Source organism: Ischnura elegans, chromosome 9, assembly GCF_921293095.1.
Source record: "Ischnura elegans chromosome 9, ioIscEleg1.1, whole genome shotgun sequence".
In the NCBI taxonomy this organism is placed as follows: Eukaryota; Metazoa; Arthropoda; class Insecta; order Odonata; family Coenagrionidae; genus Ischnura; species Ischnura elegans.
Genome location: NC_060254.1, coordinates 28,143,099 through 28,164,476, shown reverse-complemented (window position 1 = coordinate 28,164,476; position 21,378 = coordinate 28,143,099). Strand labels below are relative to the sequence as shown.

General features: G+C 36.9%; 1 protein-coding gene across 1 annotated transcript in view; it reads right to left on the bottom strand.

Moving 5' to 3' along the window:
• LOC124165225 overlaps positions 1 to 21,378 on the bottom strand; it is a 229,390-nt gene that overhangs the window by 149,659 nt on the left and 58,353 nt on the right. The window lies entirely within an intron of this gene.

Sequence of the window (21,378 nt, the reverse complement as noted above, 5' to 3'; positions counted from 1 at the left end):
TGAAAGGTCCCCCTTAGCCTTCCCATAAAACCCTGTCAACGACGGATCGCTATGAATACATAAAGACGGTTACGGAAATAAAAGGGGAATGAAGAAAAAAATTCACCTTCGCACTCGGTCTGAATCCATGCCGAGGCCAGGATTTTGGACTGTGGAAGAAAATGTCTACGTTTCGCTCGAAATTTATGGGCCACGTCCAACACGTCTCGCGAGGGTATCCACTGCAATATTTCGTCGAGGCAGCTCTTTTTTGCCTGCGCTGAAATGTGAATGATCTTCATGGTCTCGGATGGGCGAAGTCACGTGACTTGCGGGATATCTTTTCGCCGCCGACCCCGGGCAGGGACACGTAGGGATCTTTTCGTAATTGTTAACACCGGGGCCACTGAAGTAGTAGACGTGCTCATTTCAATCCGATAAATGTGCACGAGTCACAAATATCGGTGGTAGCCAAGGCCGTAGCCAGGGGGGGGGATCAAGGGGGATTGATCCCCCCCTCCGAAATGAAAAAAGTTAAATAGATACTGTATGCTCGCTTGGTGCTCACACGACGATATTATACAGCGGCGCAGGGACATATAGTAGTCCAATGCGACTTAAGTCAATAATTATCTAAGCGAATTTGTAGGTGCAGTGTGTGTAGTTGTAGTGCAGTGTGTGAAATAATAGCGCTGTGAATTAGTAGAGAGGTGAGTGACTTATGAGCCTCTTGCCGGACCGCAGAATTGACAGCGACACCGAGGAGGTAATTCATTTGGCAACTGCAAAGAAAAGCTAGAAGGCTAAATTCAATTTTATTATGATATTTTTATATTTTCCTTTAAGGGTTTATAATAAATATGTATATTTAATCATATACGCTATTTTATTTATGTTATAAAAATAATTTTATGTTTGTCTACTATTCCATAAACCCCCCCGGAAAATATTTTGGAGGTAGCAGTCGTTTCTTTTGCCTCAGCGCTGAGAAAAGATTAGGTCGATGAATAACTAGCTCTTCAAGCCGCTTTTGAATTTTGTTGTGGATGTGTAATTGCTGCAATTCAGATTCAATTTCAGTTAAAGAATGTTAGAAGTGATGAGTGAATACTCAATGGTTAGGGTCAATCAGGTGTTTTTTACCGGATTTTTTCAAAGTGGGTGTGATTCGGCAATCAATCAATACAGTTGATACTTGCACAAAGCTCTCGTTTTATTATGCTCAAAGATTAATTGATTCAGACAATTATATTCCAGCTTTTTCCTCCAATCTTAATAATTTAATGCCCTTCAAAATAGAGTTTATTAAATAAAATGACAAAAAAGCTGGATACCCAAGAAAACCCGTTTTCATGGTAACTGCAAAGGGCATCCAGAGAAATGTTTTTGTTGCCATATCTCAGTAATTAAGGAGTTGTAACACAGTGTTTATGGGCACAAAATGCATGAAATTGTCTCCACTACCACCTTCTGAAATATTGCGGATTCCTCCTGAAAACGCTTTAGAGAAATTTGAAGTCGACTTGTTGATTTTGACCAATCCTTGATAACCTGATAACCTAAACTGTGAACTAGTGAAATCATGCCATACGTTATTACGTCAAGAAATGCAGTGGATATGGTGTTCCGGATGATACTATTTTGCTTCTATTTTTACATCCCCGGAATATTTTTAACAAATGCGTTAAACTTTCTTAATTCCTCCGTGAATAGAGTCTTCCTTAATTTGAATGCGAGAGCCGTCAGGCAACGGAAAAATACTTTACTTACGTACGGGTCCAGGGTTTTATTCGGGGGGGAGCGGTTTACAGGATGGGGATGGGGGATTTGACAGACAAGGGTTTGACAGGCAAACGGTCTTCTCATGTTTGGGATTAAAAACTACAGTTTGTAGTAAATATACTATTTATTTTAATATAAGAGTCATTAATATGTAAATATAAATAAATTTTATATTAAAATATAAAATTTTTAAATATTTGTATAAAAAATCTCGTCCTTTTTTTTAAGCGTGTGAGGGGGTGCCTCCGTCGTCCCCCCTAAATCCACCTATGACTCTGCCCTATTCATGACGTTAGTGGAGGGGTAAGAATGAAAAGTCCACGAGTTTGACCGGGCGATGTGCTTGTAGGATTGATTAAAAGCTTGATCTCGAAAACGAGCGTGTTGGTTTGAAATAAGAAAAAAAGGTGGAAAAAACGGTCGAGGGGAAGAACATGGCCAACGGGAAACGCCCATTTTTGGTTCTTTCGCCCGGTAACACTGTGCGGATAGAAGTCATGTCAAGAAGAGAACGTCCACTTGGCGTTTCCCTCCTAACTCGGAAGCTTGGAGGGGAATGGCAAGGATGGAGGGGAACACGATAGCACTGGGGAAAAATTCTTAACACATTTTCTGTTGACTTCAATTTTTTAGTTGATTCATGGTAGAATACACATGCTGATTTTATAACTGTAGTAATATTGATAATAATTGATAATAATTTATTTAATCCTAAATTTTGTTCTCACGTCTGTATACAAAAAATAACAAGAGAAGGAGCTTTAGGTGGTCTCCATGGTCATAGGAACAGAATTGAGCCACCATCAAATAACAAAATGTATGCCAATAAAAAAATAATTATGCAGTAAATGATACATGAGTGTTTTAAATAACAAACATCAAAATAAATTTTCAATTATTTCTTGCGATAAAAGCCAGTCTTTAGCAATTTATAACATTACATTAGAGGATTTATTTTTTTTTAATATTTCTTCTACCTCTTCAAGTTTTTTTCGCCATTCCTTGTGTAATTGTGACCATGCTCTGCTGCATTAAGCGTCGATTACAGGAGGCATCATTGCAATCTAATTGGCTGATATTAGCCTTAACAGACTTCGGAAGACTGGCGCCGTAGGAGGCCAGCGACAAGGGCATAGCAGCAGTGGCGCAGCGAGGGGGGGTTTTTTGGGGATAAAACCCCTCCCAGAACTCAGAGAATTTTTTTAAGTTAAATCCATTTTACTTTTTTGGATCAGTATTTCTAATAGAATAGTGTTGGCATTAATCAAATATCCCTAAGAAAGCCGTGACTCGCCATTTTGAACGGTTATTCTTAAAATTTTTCTAGAGGAGGGCCCCCGCAACTCTTGCTTACCCTGGAGGGTATACATTACCCCCATATCCCTAAGTATTAGTTGCGCCTAAAGACCCCCCTAGCCTTAATTCTTAGCTGCGCCCCTGCATAGCAGTTCAGGATATACTATAGCGAGAAGAAGGCACGAAGCCCGACTTTTACTGTTTGTGGAAACTTTGGCGTTGTGCGGGTTGCATGACGGGTATTTTTTATTTATTTTTTTGTTAATTCAACGGCATCGGCACCTTTCAATAGATAAACTATAAATTTCCTAAATGGGCACCATACAAGGCAAGATTTCCGTTAGCTTTCCATAAATTGCAAATTCATTCATGGCGTATGAGACAAAAAGAGAGTATCGTATAGCTCAAAAAGTTGGCGTGAAAAAATTAGATAAAACCTGAGCTAATTTTCTTACTCAGAGACAACAAGTTAGTCAATAACAATTCATACACATAGCAAAAAAAATACTGTTCCCAGTGTAATAAATGAGGATCTTCAAACGCTTTAATTTTTGTTTCCTTTAGATCCTTTCCTTAGGGGGAAATTTCAACTTAGCGATAAGAGTGTTTGGCTGCTGGTCTTATAGGTTCAAATCCCGGTTAAAGTCTTCAGACTCCCCAATTAAAAGATTCGCGAAGAGCACTTGGGGTAGGAATTGGCCACCCTGTATTGAATAGTTGAGATTCGCCTTTGGCTTATTGTTAGTCATGGCTGAGTTCTACCCTCACATATCCATATTGAAATTAGGGTTGGTATGTTGAGATGTCGAATGATTTGGTAAAGTAATCAAAGATTGGAAAATTTACGAAAGCTTAAAAATATCCAATTCAATGAAGGAACAAAGTGCGTAGGGAAATTTTTAAAAAATCGATTCAATCCACACAAATTTACGCTAATAGCCTCTCCTGTGTAAAAAAATGAGACTTCGAAATGACGGCTTCTCTTGAACTTTTCTGATGAGTTGTCAATGCAATACTCGTCTCTCTTCACTGTCTATTTGTAACCGATAAGAGCAATTCTAGTTATTTAATAGTATAACCCTTTCTTCATATTTGAACAGTTAATTTTCAATTTCAGTCTCGTTGTTTCATTACATTCATTAGAGAATCCATTCAAGGTGTCGTAAGTCAAAATGCAATAGTGGAGGTTTTATCCGCTGTCGATCCTTGGGTTATCTATATTGGGGAACGAAAGGTCTGACCTTTGATTTACATCTTTTCATGACATTATTTGCAACAATTTTCATGAAAATATTTATCTCATTACGATGTTGATAGCTATCGGTTGGTTGCACTGGAATTTTATAACGATATAATTTTTGACCTGGTCCCGGCTTTGAAAAATTTCTACTCATAAAAATTTATTTGGTTTCTTCACATTATATCAAATTACTTTTATCATACTGCGTGCAATTTACTGCGTGAAATTCCTGCCTTATTCAAGAGGCTTTGTGAGAATACCTACGTATTACGTACGTATTAACAAACTCGCTTGAACACTTGTCATATTTAACAACCTTGTATTCTTTTTTTAAATACGGAAGTATCAATGTTGTATCTTCGCGATAATATTTTTATCGCGGATGAAATATTTTCTCCGGGTATTGTTATATTATTGTAAAAGATATTCTAACGGCTATCATAGGCTTTCGTGGAACATTACACAAGTGCATTCCGCCTGTCCCTCTCTCACATTGAACATATTCCTTTAATTAGCAATAATGCCTACCCTTTCATTTTATCCACGAATCCCTTTCCAGCTGACCTAAAAGTCTGTAATACGGAATAATAGTCCCTCATTCCCTAAGCATTAAGTTTGTTTTTCTATCCAATCGTGGGCCAGATCCAATATCCAAATTCATCCTCACTTCAGACGATCTACAATCGATATGAGGGATTAGACTACGCTTCATCATTCTCCCGAGATTTCGCTACAATCGCCTTAAGTGATAAGCCCTTAATCTCCTAAAACAGGGTCTCATTGGTAATCTTTTTAAGTCCCATTTAAACGATTCTCTTCTCCCACACCATCGTTTTCCTTGGTAATCTCTGCTAAGTGATGACCCAATGTTCCACGATTTGCATATTTCACCCCTTGCCGAAGTGAGAAAATGATGATAGAGACAGGAAACGAAGAGTAATTCACTATCCCTGTATTTGCGTTTTTTATCTAATTATAATAACTTCCTTTCATCTATGGGGTATCCTTTTAATTGGCGATGAAATGTAGCTCTTTTCATCGCCATTCATCGCTTTTCATTTAGCGAATCCAATGCCCCCTGCAAGCCGTATACATCATGATGACGATAATTAAGTGTAATGCTATCGTAGAAAAACTGTTTTGTAGCCCCTTTCAAACTTAGGCATTAACAGGAGTTTGCTTTATAAGGTGTGTGTTTCCTGATATTTTTTCTAGTTTTCCTGCAACATTTTAAAGCAATGCAATACTCCAATACTTAATCCTTAATTTCCTTCTATACGCTCGCAGAATGGCAGGCGTAAGTGGGTAGAAATTTTGACGACTCGATGAATTTATCACCAAAAAAAAATGCTGAAATTGTATAGAAGAGACCTCTGTCAACACTTTTTGGGATCTAAAACTTTAAAGATGAATTTCTGAGAAAGTGTTCCAGCTCAACTTTAAATAGAGAGATAAAAACAAATATTGACGCGGCCGTACTTTATGTAAAATTTAAAATTCGATACCAGAAGTTATAAAGGGACTTGGAGACTACTTGCTAGGCTAATATTGCTGACCAATTAAAAATGGAAACCTTTTAGAGAGGCACGGAGAACATTATCTAAGAACCTTACTATATTCTTAGGACCGGAAGGTACGAGAAATTAAGAGATATTTATTTTCCCAGCAGATAGTAGTAGGAATTCATTTTTTCCCCAAGCAATAGATACTAGGTTTGACCTGGTATGCACATCTCCTTTTATATGTTTTTCTCACATTTTATTTCCTAACACCCCGCGCCGCATATATAATCACCTTGCGTGGTAATACATACAGGGTGAAGAAAAATTATCTCACGTAGCTTTAACCCCGGATAGCTGATACCAGTAGGATCCAAAATTACCAATGATGTTTAAGTAGAAAACGCACCATTTTTAGACTACAGAAACTTATAGCCAAGCACTCCCATTGGACGCATGCTGACCCTTTTCTCGGATGCTCTGGACAACTCATGATTTCAAACGCTGTACCTGCCTTTGCCTTCGTCGAGGAAATCCGGCATCATTGTATGATCGCGGCCAATTGGAGCGCTTGGCTTAAAATTCCTTTAGTTTAAAAATGGCGCGTTTACAACCTAAACTAGCTAGTTACCAGATGCCAAAATTACAGCTATCTAGTTACCGGATGCCAGACTATGCTGGCTAGTAACTGGCATCATCTATCCAGGGCTAAAATTTTCGTGGAAAAATTTTTCTCCATCCTGTATATGTATATATGTGGATGAATCATACGTTACCAAAAAGTTGTTAAATATATCTGTGACTCATACAAAAAGTAAGGTTCACGTCAGGAGTGCAAGAGCAAGCCAAATTCATTCAAAAATAGTTATTTAACGATTTTATATAATTGCGAACGTTTTAGTTGTCCCTTTACCCATTTACCTTTAGTAATAATAAAAATTTAAGTATTTTATATCACCAAAACTTCACACTTAGCATTCATTATTATGTGTTTATTAGACTAGTTTTTTTTGCTAATACCACGCCTCCTACGTTTACAATTGCATTTGGACCTCCACTCTAAACGCATACCTCGTGGTTTTTTCATCCCACCTTTCAAGGAACCCCCTCTCACGTTCAACCCCCTACATCCTAGCCTCATTTTAGCCCACCTCCGCTTTCACTTTCCCGTATATAATGGGTTTTATGAGGGCCATCCGTGGCACATCCAAATTCCGGACGACCCCAATTCCCGTTCCGTCATTCTCCATCATCATCCCGTAATCTATCTTACTATCTCTCCAATATCCTTTCAATCCTTCCCAATTCCACCGCTTCCTCGTCATCCCAATCCTTTAATTTGATTTTTCTTCTTGTTCTACTCCTCGCGTGGTATCCAAAGTAGGGATGTGCGAGTGATCGAAAATTCGAGTCGAGTAGTTGGTACTCAACTCGAGTATTTCAGGTAGTATTCGAACTGTACAATGAGTTTGATGCTTCATTTTTGTCATTATCAAGTCCCGCTGTAAGTATTAATAATTTCGGAAATTGATATATCTATGTTATAACGATAGTGTTAATTAAATGCAACCTCATGCTTGGTGCCTGAGATATAAATTTTTTCTTCTGCGAACGCGAATAAGCCAACCTTCTATTTATCATTATTCGTGTTCGCTACTGGCAGTAATTTTTAATGCACGAATCATTTTAATAAAGCGAAGCATTAAATATACCAAACGTATTTTAAGGGGAACTAAGACATACCAAACTGATATTTCTGGTGTCCATATAGATATTCTATCACACAAATTGGAAACCTTGGATATTGTCTTGAAATTTGCAAGAATCAGGTAGGTATAAAATGAAACGGCGCACGAGGTCATTTATTCATTATATTTGCTTTCATTTATCTCATTTTTCACTTTTCAAACAGTTACCACCTTTCTTTTCTCTTTACTCATTATTTTGTCCATTAAATTGGCGTATTTCAGTATCTTCAGCAAGGCATCGAATTTATTTGTGCCGCAGGTATGATTTTTCTCATTTCAAAGCACTTTTTCCGGTTAATGCAAGTTATCGCTCTATTCCATATGTTGGATGACAGAGCCTCGAATTTTTTTTCTTTTTGATGAACTTCCACGTGGCAACTGGAATTATTTCAATTTATCTGTGTGGCCACTTGAACTGTTTTGATTATCTTCCATTTGAAGTGATTTTTGCATACTATCAATACTCTCATCGTTTCATTTCTCTTCTGAAATGATTTTTTTCCTAAATCCTTTGAAATATGAGCACTAAACTTGATCTGCAAAAAATACTCGATTGATAGTATTATTTTCTCTCAATAGGTCGCGATCTTATCAAGCATACCCTCATTTTCATATTTGATTCATCAAAATGAATAGATAGTGAGTAGCCTCATACTGTGGAAGGCAGAGTATCTTTATCCTTGGGAAAATATAAATGAACTATCAATACTTTCAGCGATGTTTGAAATGAAAATAACTGAGATTACCACTAGAAATTTAAGTACATAAAGGTAATATATAAAATAATTCAGTGGGTGTAATTAACGTTATGCTGGTATATATTATAAATCAGTGCAATCTTATTCTTGAGAATAGAGAAATGGTCGGTGCACGAAATAGCTGTTTTCTTCATTGGTCATCGATTCCATCGTTGTCAGATTTAAGGATGACGATTTAAAATTTTGGTGTTTTATATTATATTAATAATCTACCAGTAAACTGCATTCATTGGCATAATTTGAGGAAAGATTAAACCTAGTCATTTTAAAGGGAGTCTCTCCTACCTTCAATTTATTTCGTGAATTCTGTCAAAAAGAACAGCCTTCTACGTGAAGTAATGAGAAAGTTCTATACGCCAGAAGCGAATGAAAGCCTATAATAACACGGTTAAGTGAATACATGTTTTCACCAGGAAGATACTAGAGTATTTTAATGAAGCCACTTGAGTAATCTGAAGATAACCTTCGGGTAAATATTTGGATCCCAAGCATCTTCTATTTCTTGGAAGAACTCGAGGAAAACAAGCTGCTCCTCCTCATATAGTGAATACTGCCCGTAAAAGCAGGCTTCAGATATCCAATTAATTTGTAAAGAATCTACTCAGCGTTGGAGGAGGGAAGTTCTGACTACATATTGAGTGGTTGAGGATGAAATTAATTCTCATGCTATCATATGCTATAGAATGGTGTAATAGTTCGTGAATAGTGGAAGTTAACTAATTACAAGAAGATAATATAGCAAGTTCAGAGAAATATTTTGCGAACGTTCGTTTCTCATTTTTTTTAAACTTTTCCAGAATATTTATGAAACTAAATAATAGGCTTTATTCATTTTATCATTCTTCTTGCTGTTAAACGTAATTCACGCACATAATGCAGACCTTAATGATAAAAGCTTTAGGAGCCTAAGAAAATTTTATGTGGCATATTTTTGTCAATTACAGCACTAATCGCGCACCAATTCATTATATCGATTCTAAAGAAGTAATGGTAGGTGTATTTCTCTCGATAAATAAAATTTTTCTCAATAAATCAAAATTTTCTCCGCTTAATTCAAAGATAAATTTTAGTTTCTCTTTGCGTTTGACCACCCAGAGTCGATTTACCTGATTTGGGCGTTACTTGGTGGAACGATGAAATATTCATGGTGAAACAAAACCCGGTACTGTTCCATAAACTTTCTATTATTAGCTGTCAACTAGTTCCGACGTCTATTTTTACATTGCACTATAAATCTAACATCGCTCTGTTAGCCTAGATAATGACGGTATAGACGTCGAAACTAGTTGATAGCTAATAATGAAAAGTTTGTGGAACAGTACTGGGTTTCGTTTCACCATGAACTCTTACGTTACGCTTAGTTAAGCCTAATGAAGTTGTTTTGTATAACAATTTTGTATAATCGTCAATAAAAACAAAGTCATCCCATTCGTCATATTTTCCCACCGGCTGCTTAGTTTGAAGCCAACTTTCCCCTCATCTCACAAACCATCATCGATAATATCAGAGTTAGATGGAAAAATGCGTCCCTTCACCTTGGCTTTTCACCTTTTGTAGGAGATAAAGACACATGAACCGCCCACTCGAACAGATTAATTTATGCTTGATGACTTTTGCTTGAGACGCTAATGGCTATTTCCTCAGCCTACACATACTCGTTCCCAAAGTCCCAAATTAATCTTGTAAACCCACGCAAACAGTATTTCCTGGAGTTGGCTGCAATCAATTATCTTAACCTGAAGGGCTTTTTTCTCAGATATTTTTCGGAATTAAACCGGAAAGGGATATTCAGTATCTTCCAATGCTAAGGATCGATAATGTTGATTAGTATTCTTTAAGAGAGGGAATTTCCCATTGGGTTTAATCAAATCTTTTAAAATGAGGATGTTTTCAATCTTTGATTGTACTCCATCTTTAACTGTAATTAATTATACAGTCGAAAATCTAACCGCGAAAATATATGCCAATGTTAATAACAATGCTGGGTTTTCCTGATAAAATTATGCGATAAATTTTGAAATTCAGTAGTAAATTTCGTATCTCTGCGTTTCTCTGAGTTTAAGGATATAAATCCGAGATTAGAAGAGTTAAATGAGTGCTTTTGAGAGATTTTGAGACCATAAGCTTCTACAATATGAAAAAATCTGAGTGAAAAGCTGTAATAGATTACCTACATAATTTTTCTGCTGAGGTGTTCCTTTTGAATGTTAGAATTCATTGCTAGAAACTATATGACATGTCTGTGCAATTTCTATGTTCTCAAAATATGATATATTCGTTGTTTCTTACCTTCCTTTATGCTCCGAGATGTATAGAACACTTTATGATTTCAGAGAGCTGTATACAAGTGAATAAAATTACAAGGCTAGAGTTATAAGCTATTTCTGGTTGCATACTTGAAAAATAAAATGCGGGATAGTTGTATGGATAACCTTCACGAAGGTTATCCATACAACTATCCATACATCCATCGATCCGCCACGTTCATGACGCAATGGGAATATTGTTCATGCACAAGTTGCATCGCCACGTCACGAACAAAAGCGAATCAAATCAATGTAACAGGCACTCAAGCTGATGGGATAAGACTAATCCTTTCCCCCGAGTATTATTTTCAGACGCACGAGAGAAACACATGAAAAGCGAAAATCGTTGCCAACTTTATGACGCCTACCTTCCTTCTTTTCATCATTTTCACGCTTTATTTCCCCAACTTTTTCAAACAATAAATCTCTCCCGGCATTTTTTCTCTTTATTACATGATTTATGTGACATCCGCACTCATAGGTGGATTAATAGGGGGCCACAGGAGCTAGTGCCCCCAACCTCAAATGCTTCAATAATAGACAAGATTTTTAATGTGGTTATCATTTCGTTCGTTGTTTTGTCATTACGGAGCCTCAATTATTTGAGCCTTTAGTCAAGAAGACAGATTTTCCGGTCATTCGCTAGTCAGCGTTCAATTAAAGCATCACCCAAGTAGGAAAGGAGCTCGAAAAGTGTCGTTATCATATGTCTAACTTATTAATATTTCATATTTATTCTTGCCATATTGAAATGAAGATAATATTTCGTACATTAATTGTTGTATGATTTTTTTTAAATTTCAAATATGAGAAGGTCGTTTGCCTATTAGACCCTTCCCTAGAATAGTCCGAAGGTATTCTGAGCCTCCAGTGGATGTGTTCTTTGGTTTGTTAATGTCGCCCTCATTTTTCCATAACCTTCTTCGGCCATTTTCATCGCTCCTTAATCAAATATTTTTTCCCCTTTTGGTGATGGTGTAGGGTGTAAAATATAGAGGGTAAAATTTTTAAAAATCTTTTTAGGGTTTTTCAGTTATTTTTTTATCTTCGTTTCCCACTCTCTTTAAGCCTCTCAACCCTTTCATTTGCCCATGGAAGTGAATCTGACGTTTCAACGGAACCTTTTCCCCGAGGGTGCTGGGATCATGTGTGTCTCATGTAGGGAATTGCAAGCGGAGGAAAGAATATCATCCTTCGTGAGCCCTGATATGATGATATGATTACTCCTGTTTCCCGCTCGAAATTAGGCGTGTAAAATTTTCTCAGTTGCTTAAGGGTGTGTTCTGCATCGCTTTAAATTATACTTTCACCGAGACTCGAAGGCTACGCTCTACGCTAAGAATGCTTGAGCAATTAAGAGCATTGATGAACTATTCTCGGGTTCTACACTGATTAAGTGAACGTAATGCTGCCGACTTTTTGGGCAGCAGCCAGTTACCCATCACCAAGGCAATTTTTATTACTGCCATGAGGATGGATTACAAATTACTGCCTAAAACTTGGGTAGCATTGCATTCGCCTACCGGTGTGAAGCCCGAGAAGAGTAAATAACTGAAATACCCCGAGAAAGCGTTAAATCTTACTTAATTAAGAACACATGTCCTTTTATCATTGCTGATAGATGACACGGATAGCGTAGTATAAGGGCCGCTTTAAAATTCTATGCCCGATGGGAAAAAAAATTAGTTATACAGATACTTCTCACAGCTAATACGTATGGAAGTTCCTTTTTCACCCCAAAAAATAAAGTACCTTAACAAAATATGATAGATTCAAAACTAATCGTTATATTCCACACATTATTTATTGAAAACTGTTTGGAATATAGCAACGATTTTTAAAATCTATTATGTCACCATTCCACGAAGAGAACTTGTGAATCATTGATTTGAGACTTCAACAAATGCTATGTTGAACTCGGACAGTCAAAAATCTCATGACTCACACGTGACGTGTTTGAGACTAACCGCTGGGTTGTGTGTGAATAAAGATGTATATTTCCTCTCGCACCCCTTTTGCTTGCTGTTAGCTGTTAGCTTTATTACTATTGCAGTAGTCATTCCATCCATCCTAGAGGCACGTATTTCAAGAACCAGCTCTCAAGATTATGTCATTAATAAAATGATCAATAAAAACTTAAAGTCTCCAAAAATATAGATACTCCCACCAAAGTTCTGATAGAAAGGATGTGTTGTAGTTGATATCTTGGATATTGAAATGTAGTAGACAAGAGAAATTCATTCATAATTCACGTAACTATGGAACGGCAGCCAAAGCAAATAAAAACAAAAAAATAAAACACTAAACACCTGATTGGCATAAGGTAATACTCATGATTTGGTTTTCCATTCTAATATTTGGGGAACGTTTCACTAACGCTTGACCAGTCTTCTCTTTTAATGTTTGTGTTACTGGAAAATGTTTACTAGTTTATATTATCTATGTCCTGAAAATTTCTTAAAGATAGCGTTAGATGAAAACGAGTAATACGCCGCCAAAAAAGACGAAATACGATCGCATTAGCGAGAGTAGGGCGTCCCCCTAATTGATTACCGTCATTTGCCGCGAGTACTAATTTACCGCGAAATTGAATAAACGGCGACTATGTCTTGCCTAGTTCTACTTGTCTAGAAGGAAACACACTGAACTCTTTGATAGAAAGGTCACCATTTATGCAGTCAACTCACCTGCGCTATCATCTTCCACCCGGAAGACAAATGCCTTAATCCTATCCCCGTCTTTGTGAAAAGCTAATGAGATACGTTACGGAACCATTTGGGTTATCGAGCCGGTCGGATGCGGAAATAATCCATGTCCCCTGGAGACACTCACACACGCCGTTTGCGTGCCTCGGTTCCGGGTTTATATATCTTTCTCCGCTCCCCCCCCCCCCCCCAAAACTTGTTATTTTCTCACAGTCCCAGTTCTTCTTTGTGAGCCCTCCAGTGAGAGGGTATATGATGAGACTCCTTCCATTTTTACATTTGGGTCACGCAAACGTTTCAGCGTTTCTCTCGACTGGGAAGGAATATCTTCGGATTACACACGTATATGTGTTGGGTTGTTGGCTTTCTGGAGAGGCGGCTCAGGGCTTACGTTATTTGTGGTATTGGGGAAAGGTAGGAGGCTTACTGTGGATCGAGCTTGTCGAGGGAAGAATTACAAAATGCAGGATAATCATAGAGAAGGGTGGCTGAATATTTTTAATAGTAGAAAACTGCTGATTACACCAATTCTTGAAACGGTATGGATATAGTAATTGAAGGATGGAGCAGAAAACATAGTTATTTGAATTGTGAATTGATGAGTAGGTATATCTGCAAATATGGTTTGTGGGGTCCTATGGGGATCCCGTTTTTGTTACTTTTTCATTAGTTACTAACACTCGGTAAGTTTAGAAAATAATTTAATACAAGGACTGGTAAATTAAACCTCTTCCCATTTTTTATTTTTTAAGGGCCAACGCGTGTAGATCTGTTTTGCAAATTTAAATATAGTACTGCAAAGTTATCCTAATATTCATACCATTCCCCAAATCAGTATATTTTCAAAGTAGAAGAACCACGTAGCACGCCTGCCGTTGAAAAGGTACTGTTATTTTCACTGAAGGGTATAGTGCCAATTATAATACCAATAGATCCTTTGCTATTTATATTTTTAATTTATCATCAATTATTAATGCGAAGGAACAATTTGGAAAGTAAATGATTAAAAGATAATTTTTTTCATCATGTATTTAACCTTTATAGGAGTCAGTAATATTTTAGAGTCCCGATGTATTGTTCATATATTCTTACTGTTCTACAAAATTTTGATTCGCGTATCGTCGGTTTCAGTATCTATCTACACCGTCTATATCATTTCCATGCACTATAATAAATCTTCGGATACATTCTAATGTTTTAGTGGTTGATAAATGTATTCAAATATTTAAATTTTGCAACTGAAAACAATGATTATGTGGTGAAACTGATGGCAAGTATTTACACCTAACTTTTGCCTGATGGAACATTTTTCAGCATGAATGTAAGAAACCCAGAATTAACGCCTATTGTGGTTGAAGATATAAATCTAGTAGCTTTAAATACAATAATTAAATTGTATGTCTTCTCAAGCAGCGAAAAGTATCTTTGTCATTCTGGCAGTAAAACCATTATCTGGAATGCCGTAATTAGTTGGCTAATTAAAATGAGTTATACGGAGTATTATGTTTCCTCATCTGATATTCACTAAATATAATTTCCTATAATGCCAAAATTATTTACAGCATTTTTCGGTTAGAGGTGCATTAACTCTTTTCCGCTTGTCACATTGGAATAACAGGTTGCGCATAGCCTATCTCCAGGCTATGAGTAGTGTCTGAGGTCTTATGAAAACAGTGATAAATAAATTAACTACACCATGAAACTAACTGATAAATTAAGGAGAAATGTTCAATTCTACAGTGAAATACTAATGTCATATCCCTCGCTAGTAGAATGGCGGTATTAACTGTAAATCTAACGCATTGAATGTTATCTTTAGAATTCCCTGGATATTCGCTGGAATACGGATAGAAATTCACAAGAAGAGAAAAAAAGCATCCGAAAATGGCCGTATGAGCATAAAAAACCTATTCGCAGAAGCATGCGAACCCACGTTATCGATAACTCTCACGGATCTATATGCGCGCGCGGAAGAACACTATGTTACGCCCACCTCACTCCCCACGGGCGAAATCTACGCATCTCCTGGCCACTCGACACAGTGAAGGGGGGCAAAACATAGCGCCTCATCGTATATCTGGGCCGATTCGGCCTTACTACACATTCACACATTCCCCATTCTCCTCAGCTCACACCCCTGAAATCATCCAATAGCAAAAATCTTCGCTTTCACGAGCCTCCATCTTCAATCCCATCTCTCCTCTCCATACATATTCAGATAACCCTCCAACCCACAATGCAAATATCCAAAGAAATCTTAAGTCTTTGTATCGTTTCTCTTCTTCCATAAAAATACAGCACCAGTTAAGGGTAAGTATATTTCCCGCTCAATCAATATTTTCTGGTGACAGATGACTCAATTAAAACTAATTCTATCGCCTTAAATTTTCAGTGTGAGCAGAGTAGACCTTGAAGGAAGGTCTATTCTGCTTACCCTGAAAATTTCCCCAGAATTAGAATTAGAGTAGATCCTGTTCAACATTTTCCTTTATCATACGCTTATAAATTTTACCGAACACCTATCAATAATTATCTCGGGTACTATTTACTCACATTTGAAGTGAAGGTAAATGTCGAACAGTATTTGACCTAATCACCCTTAAACTTTCATGATGATTAGAAGCTAATAATCCGCCAACAAGAAAAGACTGGTCGTGGGGCTGCTATGAGTCCCTTAAAAGCTGAATCTTTCGTTTACCCTAACGTGCTATTTCACCAACAATGAAATTTGTCATGGAAAATGATTTGGCTAAACTATCTTCGCACTTCCACTCATGGTGAACCTTTCTGTTAGTATTCTTTTACTCCTCTTTTTCTGGTGCCCTTTGACATCATTTACCCATTACCCTTTTTCACCAGTTAACCTTGTAAGTACCTCTATATGCCTTCTTTACAATTTTCACGGCTCTTTGATGGTGGTTGTTTATTATTTTCTTCAGTCTTCGAGTCTACTTAACCGAATTCGTGCCATCTGAATTACTCTCCAATTCGACTCATTCAAACGCCGAGGCTGTTTCCTTTTTCATTCCCCTTCCTAGACGGCCAGCATTCATCCTTCCATTACTGTCATGTGTATACATCATCTTTAAGTCTCTTACAACCATATATTTGGTATTGATAACAAAAACGAATTAATCCTCCTCTGTAAGGTGTTTTCCAACGCCTCTCACAATCTTTTGGATGGTAAAATCTATTCTAAAGAGTTTTATGATCGGAAAAGTCGTTCCCTCCATCCTGTTCCGATTTATTCTCTTGTTTTCTGTGTCATTCTTGACCTCTTCCAAGGATAAGCCTAATGGTGTTTCTTGTAGGACTATTGCTTCGATTTTTCCCTCCGTTATAGATCTTAGGCAATTGCAATGTCTCGAGAAGTGGACGGTCCATTACGAAGGATCCGTATTTTCTTCTTTGGCGAAATAAGCCCACATTTCCCCATCTTCTGCTATCCTTCTGCATACTGTAGGTACTTCCTCTCCTTTCACGCGTTCGTTCTGTTTTGTCAAAAACCCTCTTCCTACACCAGCTCTCGAATGATTTTATTCAATTTCTGATTGCTCTTTCCAATGGTTATGAACTCTGATCCGAGTCGGTGCACAGCCGAAACGAATGATTCTGGTAGATAATACTTCTATTTCCTAATTCTTGAAATGTATTTTCTCGGAAATACATTTCATATCGGAGTATTTAAATTCTCTTTTCCTCGATATCTATGTTTCAATGAATGCTAGCCTTTCAAAATCGAATAATATTTGGTGACTTCCTAATTTCATTACTGCTTCCGATCCCACATGTAATGAAAATTATATCAGTTTCATCGTTCAAACGACATGAGTATTTTACTGTAGATAAAAAAATTCGCGTGTTTAGACCAGTATTCTTTAAAACCAGCTTTAAAATCTGTATAAAGACATGTATTTTCAAATGCCGTTTCCGAAAAATATAGCTTCAAAACCGTACTTTTGTCTTCGTAGATAGGTAGAGCATAATTTTAAAATCATATTTTGGAATTTTCTTGAAAATACTTGTTCAGTTGAATGGTCGATCAAAAATCAACGAATCTTCAAATTCTAAAAGTGAATGATTTCTATTGATTACCACTTTTATCTGTGATTAACGCGAGGTTGTGCACGTATGACTTAATGATCACAACGATGTTTTGTACATATAATGATACGCTAACCTTTAGCCTGCCCCACGCAATAATTTTGGGAAAATTGAAATAATGGCATCCCAAGCTGCATCCTTAGTCATATATTTTCCAACAGATATCAATTTCTAGATGGTAATATATCTTTTGCGTCTACATTTCCGTAGCTTAATTAAATAACTGGTAATTACGCCTGTATTTAAATGTCACTTTGGATGTGAGAATTTAATTTCACTGATTTTGATGAAACGGTAATACCAACAAAACATCACCAGGTAAAGCAATGGTAACTGGCTAAACATTATCCCATTCATTGTACTTTTAGCATCATGCCAAAGACGTTTTCAGGAATTGATGATAAGATGATTTCTTTTTTGTGACATTTGTGTTCTATTTAAATTTTTATCAAAAATTGGTATTACCGAATGATATATGCGCTACGAATCATTGCGGTTTAAAAAAATGCTACCATTTTCGTCGCATAATAGTTGATTAAATTATATAAAAAAGATATTATAATGCTGCCAGGGAGACTAAAATGTTCCCGGAAAAACGTCCTTAATGTGGACTAAATAAGATGTGTGATAATTAATAATAATAACGTTTTACGCAAACATACCGGTGCGAAGGAAGGATATCCAGCTTGTATCCCCTGAACGCGCGGAGCTGCTCCACATGAAAACTCAAATTCCTCCCCCTCCCCGACGCCTCCACAGCCCCCACTCCGCACCGAAACCCTTCGTCACGCGTTCTACACGAGCTCCCATCGATTTTGTCAGGGGAGTAGAAGCGGAGGAGGGGAGGGCGGAGCGGAGAGTGGAGGGGGGCGGTAGGGGAAGGGAGTACGGTCGCTGGAGGATGTGTTTGTAGGGTACAAAATAGCGAGGAGTCGGCCAGGTCTGGGACGACGCGACGCACTCGAAGAGATCTCTTGCGCGGAGGCGGTGTAGGTGAACGCTAGTTGGGAGGAGGAAGGTTTGGTGGCGTATGGAAGGAACGGACGTGACGTGTGCTGCCCCCTCTTTTTAGAGTCTTTAGCGCGACGATTGTAGGACGAAAAGATGGGGGACGACTCCCAGATGCATGAAATGCTTGGTGTTTTTGTACAGAATACATAACTAATATTCAAGAGTACTAATTCGGATACTCGTAAGTGATCATAATTATCTTGGAGTTTAGGTCAAAATGATGCAAAACTTTCATGCCGACGTTTCGGTTTATTTGTAAACCATCTTCAGGGCTTTTAATGAAAAACGAGAGTACAATATTCATGCATAAACAAAATTTAAAGTTACAAACAATATTTTTACATTAATATAATCAAAAAAGAAGACGCAAGCATTTTCAGATACCTTATTTTTGCACAGGGTTGTTTATTGAGAGTAACTAAGTTATACTATTTGATACTTTAAAAAAATTGTTATTTATCGTTAATGAGGTATCTAATTTGATTAAATAATGTTTGGAAGGAGGTAGACTAGTGGATTTTAGGTGTCCTAGTGGTTAGTGCTTTCATGTATCAAATTCGGTGGAAAATTCAAATTTGTTTGTACATCTCATGGATTTCTTTTGTAACATTGATACTCTTTTATTCAAATATGTTGCACCCATCACACCCTGAAAATCCATTTGTAAAACGAGTCGCAGAATCTAAATTACAGTGGGATATCTATGTTCCAAATTATACATGTGCTATTAAGCATTTGATTTATGTGTGGAAAAAATATTGTTATTACTTTTGGCTACTGGCAGTGGCGGACCCAGAGAGGAGCAAGGGAGGGACCCATCCCTAATATTATTTTATCATCTCATCTAGAGATTGATCTCGCAGAAATTTCTTTCAATCCACTATCCTACAAGCCTTTTTTCCCTGTATTCTCACCCATTGTCTCTGCTAATCATCATATTTTGCTGAGCCTTCTTAACATTTTTGCCTCGATACATACCGGTATACTTGTCGGTCACTTTTCGCCGATCTAAGAACAATAATTTTTCCAAATTAGGTTTCACCATTATAGGGTATTATAACACTGAATTAATAGTGTCCTCATGTCATTCGAAGGAGGTATTTTAATCCTGGATAAATACTATTAATGCATAAATACTCGGTCATTTATGATTACGATTACGTTGCTGGATATTGAGGTCAAGGGTGGATCCGGGATATTTTACTGAGGGGGGGCACAAGGTTCTGAAAGTTAAATGGTCGGCTCATATTTGGGATTTAAAAAAACATCAAACAAATACTGAACTAAATATACCCTTTATTTTAGTATTAAAGTTATTAGCCTGAAATTAAATTATTGAAGGTACTTAATTGAAATCTCCACACAATAAAAGTTATCGTTTTAATAATTATTAATCTATTTATTAATATGTATATAATTCTTGTGAAGTCGATTTATTTTTTTATTTAAATTATGCATAAGCTTACAATACTTATTGGTTTTATACTAATTTCTGGCAATAATTGCTTAACTTTAGCATTGGTGAAGTACACTCATACCAGGGCCGGATTTGGATGGTGGATTTAAATGAGAATGTTGTTTTTAATATATATTGTGATTTTAATTTTTTTACAATTTGAACGTGGGCACCTCTTGATCTTGAGTGTAATCCCGTACTAAATACCTATTGAGTTTTACCCAAATATTAAGCGAATTGGGCTGTGAGCCGCTGGAGACTCGGATGCTGCGCGCTAGACTTAATTGCTTGAACATTTGCGAATAGATATCTTTAAGAGTGACACGGAGAACATAACATAAATGCACAACCATATTTCCGACATAATCGAATAATTAATAGAGATATTAGCCCTAACGGATAGATATGGGAATTTCTCCCCCGAGCCAAATAGGACTTCAATAAATGCTATTCATAATTTCGCGTTTCATTTTTATGTGTAAACGGCAGGTATCCTAGCACATGCCGCCATACACCTTTTGGACGGCTTCTGGTGTAATATGTAGATGTATAAGAAAATATATCCTTGTTTTTGAATGACAACAAAATGCAAGCGGTGCAATAAGCTATTTAGAGTCGGTGTGCGTTGAAATCGTTAAACTTGATACACAAAAATATCTTCATGTGAGTTGAGGAGAAGTCGCTCGGAGCGTTCGAAACATCACCCATCGCCTTGCTTCATTGTCAACTTCCTTTAATGAAACATTCGATCGAATGAATGCAAGCGATAAAATACAGAGGCTCAAACTATATTTTCCCCAAGTAAGTCAGTTACCATGAGTTTAAAAGAAAATGAATCGTTATTTCGCTTATTTAATAAATTTAGTACACATTCATCATTTAAAAATGTAAGTACATCATATTTTTTAACTGCAGTATTGATATTTTCCAAATGGATCGCTAACTGCAGGAAGGCATCATGTCCAAGTTGAACAATTTTTATTTTAATTTTCTTTAAGTTCCTCTTAGGTGCCAGACTAAACGATTCCTACTAAAAGAAACTCATGATCCTAATAATACCGATCTGAGATGTTTCCTTGTAGTAGGAAACGTTGAGCATGCACCTAGCAACAACTTAAAGAAAAAAAGAATAATCGTCCAAATTGGACATTATTCTTTTCTACAGTTAGTGATCCATATAATCACGAATTATTTCTTGAGATTCTCATCACACACGAGGTGATTCAACCAAAAGGTTTGATTGAGTTCTAGGTTGATTAATAAGCGTAGATCTCACCTCTTACTAATCCACTGGCGTATAGAATTCACTAATTCAGGGTACTTCTACCCCCCAATACATCAGAAATATTTTATTTGTTACAAATAAATTTTTATGTATACAAATATAAAGCTCATCCCCCATTCGCACTTAAATTTTAGGCACTAGTCCCCTGAATAAATCACCATAAAAATAAATGTTTAAATATAGCAAGTAGTGAGAAAAATAGTGTGAAA